Below are 9037 nucleotides of genomic sequence, written 5' to 3' on the forward strand. Positions count from 1 at the left end.
CCTTAAAAAATGATGAGGTAGTTACAGTCAGCCCTCCACATTCACAGGTCCTGCATCTGTGGATTCAAACAACCATGGATTGAAAACACTTCAAAAAAATATTCCAGGAAGTTCCAAAAAGCCAAAACTGACTTTGCCATGCATTAACAAATATTTTCATAGCATTTACATTGTGTTAACTATTACAAGCAGTCAGGAGATAATTTAAAGTGTACAGACCAAGGGGCGGGGTGCTAAAAGAAAAGAAAATAAAGTGTACAGAAGTATATGCAGAGATTATATGCAAAGACAATGCTATTTAATTAAGTTTCATATAAGAACTCAAACATCTATGGATTTTGGTACCCAAGAGCGGGGAATGGGTTCCTAGAACCAATACCCTGTGATGCCAAGTGTTGGTTGTATACGAATGGACATGGAAAGATCTTCAAAAACCATATTGAATGAAAAAGGAAAGTAGAACAGCATGTGCAGTAAACAGTTTATCCATTTGTGTAAAAACATTATATTTATATGGCTTTATAAGTGTTCAGGAAAACATCTGGGAGGAAATACACCAAGCTGTTCAAAGGACTTCTTGTTAAAGAACTTTATTCTCTTTAGTCATATTCATGATTAATTCATATGGCTTTGCATTGTTCTAATTTCTTTGGTTGGATCAGAGTTTTTGCAAAAACGAAGGAACTGAGGCCTGGTGTTTATGGATGAGACCTATGGGCTAGCACAGATATAGGCCTCCTTATGGACAAAGAACCTGAGCTTTGTGGATGTGCCTGTTTCTCATTGAGCAGTATTAGTCTTTTTTTTTTTTTTTAACTTCATTTCCTGATAAAGCTGCTTTTTGAAAAATATCACCGTAAGTTGATGCTTTCATTTGAGATAAAGTTATCATCTCAAATAAGTTAAACACTAAGGGGCCAAAAAAGAGCCAAGGAGCATTAAAGTCCAATGGAGCGGTATTTTTAATTTCTATCTCCATGTTTAAAATGGGCTCTTTGCTTAAAATGCAGCTTTATGGGCAAGCCCAGACTGGATCAGCATCCTGGCAGGAACCTGATGGCATAGTGGACTGGGCAAGGAGATAGAGTTTCATCAAACTCGTGAGAATTCAATACAAAGAGCTTTAACAAAAGTAGGGGAAGGATTTGGGGAAAGTAAGGAGCCATGGTTCAGCACCCCAAGGCCAGTAACGACTGGGAGCTGTTGCTATCCCTACGCCTAAGGAGTGAGGTAGGGGAGCTATCGCAGGAGCCCAGAAGGAAAGCTGTATGATAAGGCCTGTCTGACAAGAGTCAATCCCAGTATCCAAGAAACAGAGGTAGGAGAATAAATGCCCTGACCTGTAGTTTTGCCCACAGATCTCCAACCAGGGCTCCCATGAGCCAAGCTCAGAAATCAGAGTATGGGGAACCCACTAAGGTAGTCCATATTGGTCAGCATCCCAGGGCACAGAGCGTGGTAAAAGAAGGCAGAGAGTGGGTCTGAAAGCACAAATAGAAGGTATCCAGCTTATGGTTAAGGTAAGGTGACAGTCTAAGCTAAGGAATGTGAATGGCTGAAGGTGGGTCCCTGGGAATCTGGAGCTAAGGTGAGTCTGATCAAGACTCAAGTTTATGTTGATGGGAATGTAAATTGGTGCAGCCACTATGACGAACAGTATGGAGGTTCCTCAGAAAACCAAAAATAGAGTTACCATATGATCCAGCAATCCCACTCCTGGGCACATACCTGGACAGAACTATAATTGGAAAAGATACAGGTGCTACCATGTTCATAGCAGTGCTATTCACAATAGCTGAGACATGGAAACAACCTGTCTATCAACAGATGAATGGATAAAGAAGATGTGGTAATATATGCAGTGTAATACTATTCAGACATAAGAAAAGAATGAAATAAAGCCATTTTCAGCAGGATCGATGCACCTAGAGATTATCATACTAAGGAAGTAAGTCAGAAAGAGAAAGACAAATACTATATGATGTCACTTACATGTGGGATCTAAAAATTTGGCGAAAATAAACCTATCTACAAAATCAAAAAAACTCACAGACTTGTGGTTACAAAACTGGAGGGACTGTGGGGGAGGGAAGGACTGGGAGTTTGAGGTTAGTAGATGGAAACTATTACATATACAGCAAATAAACCACAAATTCCTACTGGACACAAGGTACTCTATTCAATATCCTGTGAAAAATCTTTATGGAAAAAAATTTTTAAAGATATGTGTGTGTGTGTGTGTAACTGAGTCACTTTGCCATATAGCAGAAATTAACACAACCTGTACATCATCACTACTACAATAAAAAATAAATGTCATTAAAGTCATGCTATTAAAAAAAAGATTCACGTTTAAAACCCATTGACCCAGAAGCCATGGGGCAAATCTGCTCAAACTGGAGATGAGAAATGTCCTGTTGGAATTAAAACTGTCTGTGAGGATGATTCTTTCCCTTCCAGATATATGTTCTCCTTCCTCTCTTTCTCCTTGTACACTTCTGGTCTCTAAGACCCCCACAACTTCCCTTAGCTGACCTCTAGCCAAAGGCAAGGTGGCCTTGCCAGGAGTCTCCTCCTGACCATTTCATCCGCCCAAGGTGAGACAGATGTAGGGGTGGGGAGGGGGTGCAGGGAAGTGTACACATCACTGCCCCAACCTAAGGCCCCTCCTCCAGCAGCTTCATAGCCATGAGCATCTTCCCGGAAAAGACAGATGCATCACTGATTTCTCAACAGAGTCTTGCAAAGTGTGATGTCAGACCCGTCCCCTTGGCCATAACATTGGGGTTGGTGTCCTAGCAAAGCTGGCTCTGGGCCAAGCTACCCAGACGTTGGGTCAAACTCTTGATTTTCACAAGGTGTCCTGTCCCGTGTTTGCTTTCTATTCCCACCAGAGCAATAACTCCCACCAGCTAGCATTTCTAGAAGACTGGCTTGGAGATCCAGCATTATGCGAAGGGATTTACTTCTAGAGTACGCAGTCGGCTATGGCACTGGGGTACCTCTTGCTTCCCAGGTGACTCAATGGTAAAGAGTCCGCCTGCAATGCAGGAGACACAAATTCAATCCCTGGGTTGGGAAGATCCCTTGGAGAAGGAAATGCAACCCCCTCCAGTATTCTTGCCTGGAAAATCCCATGGAGAGAGGAGCCTGGCAGATTAGAGTCCATGGGGTCACAAAGAGTCAGACACAATTGAGTGACTGAGCACAGACACACACACACACACATACACATGCCCCCTGCCTAACTCCCTTGCCCAAGGATCCAGCTCAACTGCCAAAAATGAAAAGCATGACTCCCAGGGAGCATCGAAATGCTTCCAGGGTCTCAGTGTCATAGTAGCTCCCAGGGACCAGGGTCAAGGTTGTACAAAATCCCTCTGTTTATGGGAAGATTCTACTAATTTCACTTAAAACATACGTGCAATAAGTGTGTTAGTCACATGGTAACACATTCCTTTAAGGCTGTGCGGTGTCAAACCTGCCCATCTATCAGTGGTGGCCTTGAACGGCTTTGCCTAAATCTAGACTGTCGGGGTGGAAGGGAGCTTAAAAGATTCACTTCTAGACCGACCTCTCCTTTTTGCAGGTGAGCTCCTTGTTGCCCAGAACAGGTGAACACTTGCCAAAGGTCTTGAACTGTGAGTGACAGAGGCAGTGCTGAGCCCTGGTCCCCAGAGTCCGCATTCATTCTCCTCTTTGCCATACTGGGAAAAGTGAAGTCGCTCAGTCACGTCCCACTCTTTGTGACCCCGTGGACTGTAGCCTACCAGGCTCCTCCATCCATGGGATTCTCCAGGCAAGAATACTGGAGTGGGTTGCCATTTCCTTCTTCAGGGGATCTTCCCCACCCAGGGATTAAACCCAGGTCTCCAGCATTGTACACAGACGCTTTACCACCTGAGCCACCGGGAAGTCCTCCCTACAAGTTGCTGGGAAACCTAATTCCCACAGGACGAATGGCAGGGCTCAAGACTGTGCTATGACCTTTCACTTCCAAACCTGTAGATAAAGGTTCAGGGAGAAAGAAAACTTTTTTTTTTGAGAAAGATTCAAAGGGCAATTTCAAAGTTGCTAGGACCGTCACTTATTCACTTATTTCCATCCATCATGTGAAGCAGGTAAACATTTGGAGCTTATTCAGTGGTAAACATTAACACGATTAAAGCTTCTTGCAAGAGATTTGAACGCCAAGAAGACTTACACTCACACAGAGAGGGTTTTTTGTTTTGTTTTGTTTTTTTCACTTTTTTAACAGTTTGGCTGAAGTGTAATTGACATGGCCAAAAAAAAAAAAAAAAAACACTGCAGGTGTTTATAATCAAGGTACTAAACATATCCATCACCTCCACAAGTTTCCTTGCATCCCTTTGTACTTTTGCTTTTTTGTTGTTTGTTTTGGTTTTATTTTTTTTTTAATGTTTTCAGAGGTTTTGTTGTTGCTGTTTGTGATGAGAATACATTTGAGATCTACCCTCTTAAAAAAGATTTTAAGTGTGTGATATCGTATGGCTTATTATAGGCACTATGTGCCTGTGCGGTCATTCCAGTCGTGTCCAGCTCTTTGTGACCCCATGGACTGTAGCCTAGTAGGTTTTTCTGTCCATGGGATTCTCCAGGCAAAAATGCTGGAGTGAACTGCTGCACCCTCCTCCCAGGGATCTTCCTGACCCAGGGACTGAGTCCACGTCGCCTGCATTGCAGGCAGATTCTTTAGCACTGAGCTGGGGAAGCCCTCTAGGCACTGTTTTGTACAGTAAATCTCTGTAAGTAATTCATCTTTGGGATACATTTTTTAACCCAGCAGATTACAAAAGGTTAAATTTTTTATTATGCCAATGTTAGTAAGAAAAGAGGGAAATTTAATTCCAAACATGATTTTTGTAAGTCACAGAGAGTTTTTTTTTAACCTAAAAGAATAAACATAAAAGATATTTTAAAAGAAAAACTCTATTAAAGCATGGTGAAATAAGGCATAATTAAGTAACCACCATTAACAGATAAGTATTGGAAGAAAGGTACCAAACCATACCTGGAGGGAGTTTAGCAGAGTGGTTGAAGGTGTAGGCCCTGGAGTCAGATCCCTGAATGCACATTCCAACTCTAGTTTAATTCTTGTGCCTCAGTTTCTTCCTCTGTAAAATGGGCTAAAAAGTAATTAATAAGAACCAACCTCATAGGGTAGTCTAGTAATTACATTAGCTAGTTAATACATAAAAGCACTTAACCCAGTAATAGACTATGGTAAGCTTTCAATAAGTGTTAGCTATTAGGGAGTTCCTTAGCTGCCCAGTGATTTGGACTCAGCGGTTTCACTGCCGAGAGCATGGGTTCAATCCTTGGTCAGGGAGCTAGGATCCCACAAGTCACACAGCTTGGCCAAAAAAAAAAAGTTAGCTATTAATATTTATGTAACTCTTTAATTTTGTTCCAATTTGTGGATGTAGTAATTTGGACTGAACTTTATGTATAGCAATTTTGATATAAAGTCCAAATGAGTTCCTAACTGGTGTTTATATAAAATATACACAGCCACCATTGACATGCCTGTCGTATAAAGGTGGTGATGTTTTTCAAATCTGTTCTAAATCTGATTGGTTCCACTTTTAGCCATTCATTTATTTGCATCAGCTACTCCGTCAAGTTAGGCAGTTTACATCTAGGAAGTCACAACCCTGTAAACTTGCAGAAAGCTAACCCTGAATTACGCAGTTTCCTGAGGGCAAATAACTCATGGGACTCTGATGAACAGTAAGAAACAGGCTGCCATCAGAATCAGCCAACTGGGGTGTTTTCTTTTTTCCCATCTTATACTTGAATCCAGCCCACATGTGGTAAATGAAGGATAATGGGCTATTCCATTCATTCATTTAAAAGCTGAATCTATCCTCATTTTAGACCTACTTCTTCCTCTGAATCTAATGAGAGAGGTGAATAGATTTAGCAACCTCATGATGTAGTCTGAGACAGACCAGTAATCAATTAAACAACCCAAATGTGATAAGCATTAGAGAGAAGTCATGCAATGGTCTTGTGTGAACATGTAGAGAGGGACTCATAACTCAGCCTGGGGAGGCTTTCTGGAAGTTCTTATTCTTAAGCTAACTTTTTTTTTCTTTGGTTGAGCTAAGTCTTTGTCAATCCTAAAGAAAATCGGTCATGAATATTCATTGGAAGGACTGATGCTGAAGCTGAAACTCCAATACTTTGGCCACCTGATGCAAAGAACTGACTCATTGGAAAAGACCCTAATGCTGGGAAAGATTGAAGGCAGGAGGAGAAGGGAACAACAGAGAATAAGGTGGTTGAATGGCATCACCAACTCAATGGACATGAGTTTGAGCAAGCTCTGGGAGTTGGTAATGGACAGAGAAGCCTGGCGTGCTGCAGTCCATGGGGTCACAAAGAGTCGGATACGACTGAGTGACTGAACTGACTGACTGACTGAGTCTTTGTTGCTGTGAGTGGGCTTTCTCTAGCTGCCATGAGTGGGGGCTCCTCTTCGTTGCGGTGTGCGGGCTTCTCACGGTGATGTCTTCTCTTGTTGTGGGAGCACAGGCTCTAGGCACACAGGCTTCAGTAGTTGTGACACGTGGACTCAGCAGTTGCAGCTCACAGGCTCTAGAGATGAGGGCTCAGTACAGTAGTTCTGGCACATGGGCTTAGGTGCTCTGTGGCATGTGAGATCTTCCCAGACCAGGGATGGAATCCCTGTCCCCTACACTGTCAAGCGGTTTCTTATCCACTGCACCTCCAAGAAAGACCTTGAGCTAACTTTTGAGAGATGAATAGAATTTATCTAACTGGAGACGCAGAGAAGGACATATAGTAAGGGAGAACAGTATATGCAAAGGTTCAGCAACAGACCAAGCCACAGCCTGACTCAAAGCCCCCTGGGCTCCCCCTCCACCCCAGGGCTTCTGCATGCATAATAAGGAACTGACAGCCCAGACTCTGAAAGCACTGATTCCTTAATTCTAACTCTGATTTGTGGTTTCTCTGCTGCTCTGCTACCATGGCAAGATGCTTAATCTCCTTGGACCAGGTATTTAATCTCCTTGGACCTTATTTTCCTCATCTATAAAATGAGGATAATAATAATTACTACCTTAAGGTCTTAGGAAGCATTCAATGAAGTAACTCAAGTAAAAAGTGCTTTTCACCAGTCTGGCACATCTTAGGTCTGCAGTTACTAGCAGGCGCATCTGTTAGTAAGAGGCTAAGCTCATGTGTTGAATTGCAATGTGCAGGTTTGCTCATGACCTTGAAGGTGCAGAAAGAGAGATTCTTCTGTTCAAAAGAATGATTTCAAAAACCCATTATCTTTCTAAGCTAAATGACTGAAAGAAATGTAGTCCCCTCACCAGGGATATTTGCTGTTTTTCCAAAGGACCTGCCTACCCCGAAGGAGTGAACTGCTGACAGTTGAGGGAAGAAGGTGTTGGAGGGGAATAAGGGTGGATGGAAGAAGGAGGAAAGAGAGGGGGAAGGAGGAAGGCCTCTCTAGAACTTTTCATGTCAGTCCTGGGCAGCAGCTGCACAGAAAGCACACACTAAGTGGTCTTCTACGAAGCACCTAATTACTAAGTTTCATATTCTGAGCAAAGATGGAAGTTTCATTTCAAGTTCACTATACATATAGATTCTCCAATTTAGAACATCGACGCTTCAAACAAAAAAGGAGCTTATTTAATTCAACCTCATTTCGTGGAAGAGGAAACTGAGATTCAGAAAGGTTTTTTGTTTTGTTTGTTTGTTTGTTTTTACCCCTAAAAGAGCAAACATTTATTGAGTTCCTATGTGCCAGCAGGAAGCTTAAATTAATATTCAAAGTCATACACCTACTAAGTTTTTCTTTTCGTTCTCTATTTAATTAGAAACATTTTTTCCCCAAATTTTCAGATTAAGTTTGTGGTTCACTAGGACCTCCAGATAATTCTTTTTGTTCTGATCACCTTGTCACTACAGGAAACTTCATGAACTCTTCACATATCCTCAATTCACAAGTCTCCTTGTGTCCTAAGTTTCATTTCTATAGTACCTACCCTTATTTTAAGGGTCTAGCCCAAAGGCAGGTGCTTAATAGGCATTTGATACATACTCAGCTAACTGGCCATCTGATTCTTACTTGGGAACACACATTTTCTACACCACCTTGGGGAATGGGCACAGGGGCCTACAGAGTAGGATCCCAGCTAACAGGAGCGTCGAGTGTACAAGGATGCTGGTAAAAAGAGGAACTCTGTACTGTCTGGCCCTTAGACCTTACTTGCTTAGTCTCCCTCCACCTTCAGTGTTCTCAAAGTTGGAGAAAAGCCAGCTCTTTCAGGAAAAGAGTCTTGTTTACGACATGGGAACCAAGAGAAGTACGGATGTGTCCTCATAGGTTTCTGTTGGGCAATACAATTTCTTCCCACGTCGGAAGTGACTAGATTTCTTCAGAAGCACCTCCCCCCTTACCTTCTGTATTTCAGTCCTTTCACCCTGCTGACTTGAACTGGCTAAAAGAAGGGGTGATAATCCTGAGATACTGCTGGTCATTCACCTCCAATACACATGCACACATGCGTATGCAGCATTCGCATCCGTGCTGTGAGTTAACTAGACGTTTGGCCAATGTGTCCTCCAGGCTGGCTTTTAAATTCACTGGGAGAAAGTTTCAACAATAGTTGTCTTTAAGGAAAGGAAAGAAATAGTGAAAAGAGACTGATCTATTTTATGATCTATTTGAATTTTTACTGATATCCTGTTATGATAGTGCTCTGAGGATGCATGGGAAGATGTACGGGAACAGTACACACACGCACACATCGAAATATTAGATAACATATATTTTTAAAATTTTAAATAAATATGTGAGATCAAAAGCAAAAGGAGAGGGGGTCTCTGAAGGTCAGACATGAAAAGGAAACTCAGAAATGTACAGGCTTATCAAGAAGCAGGAGTTGAAACCATGGGAATCCAGAAGGATACTAGAAATGGTCATACATCTTAAAGATGAGAATGATAACATCAGTGGGTCTACAGACCCTGTGTA

This window comes from Bubalus bubalis, chromosome 2 (assembly GCF_019923935.1).
Source record: "Bubalus bubalis isolate 160015118507 breed Murrah chromosome 2, NDDB_SH_1, whole genome shotgun sequence".
NCBI classification, from domain to species: domain Eukaryota; kingdom Metazoa; phylum Chordata; class Mammalia; order Artiodactyla; family Bovidae; genus Bubalus; species Bubalus bubalis.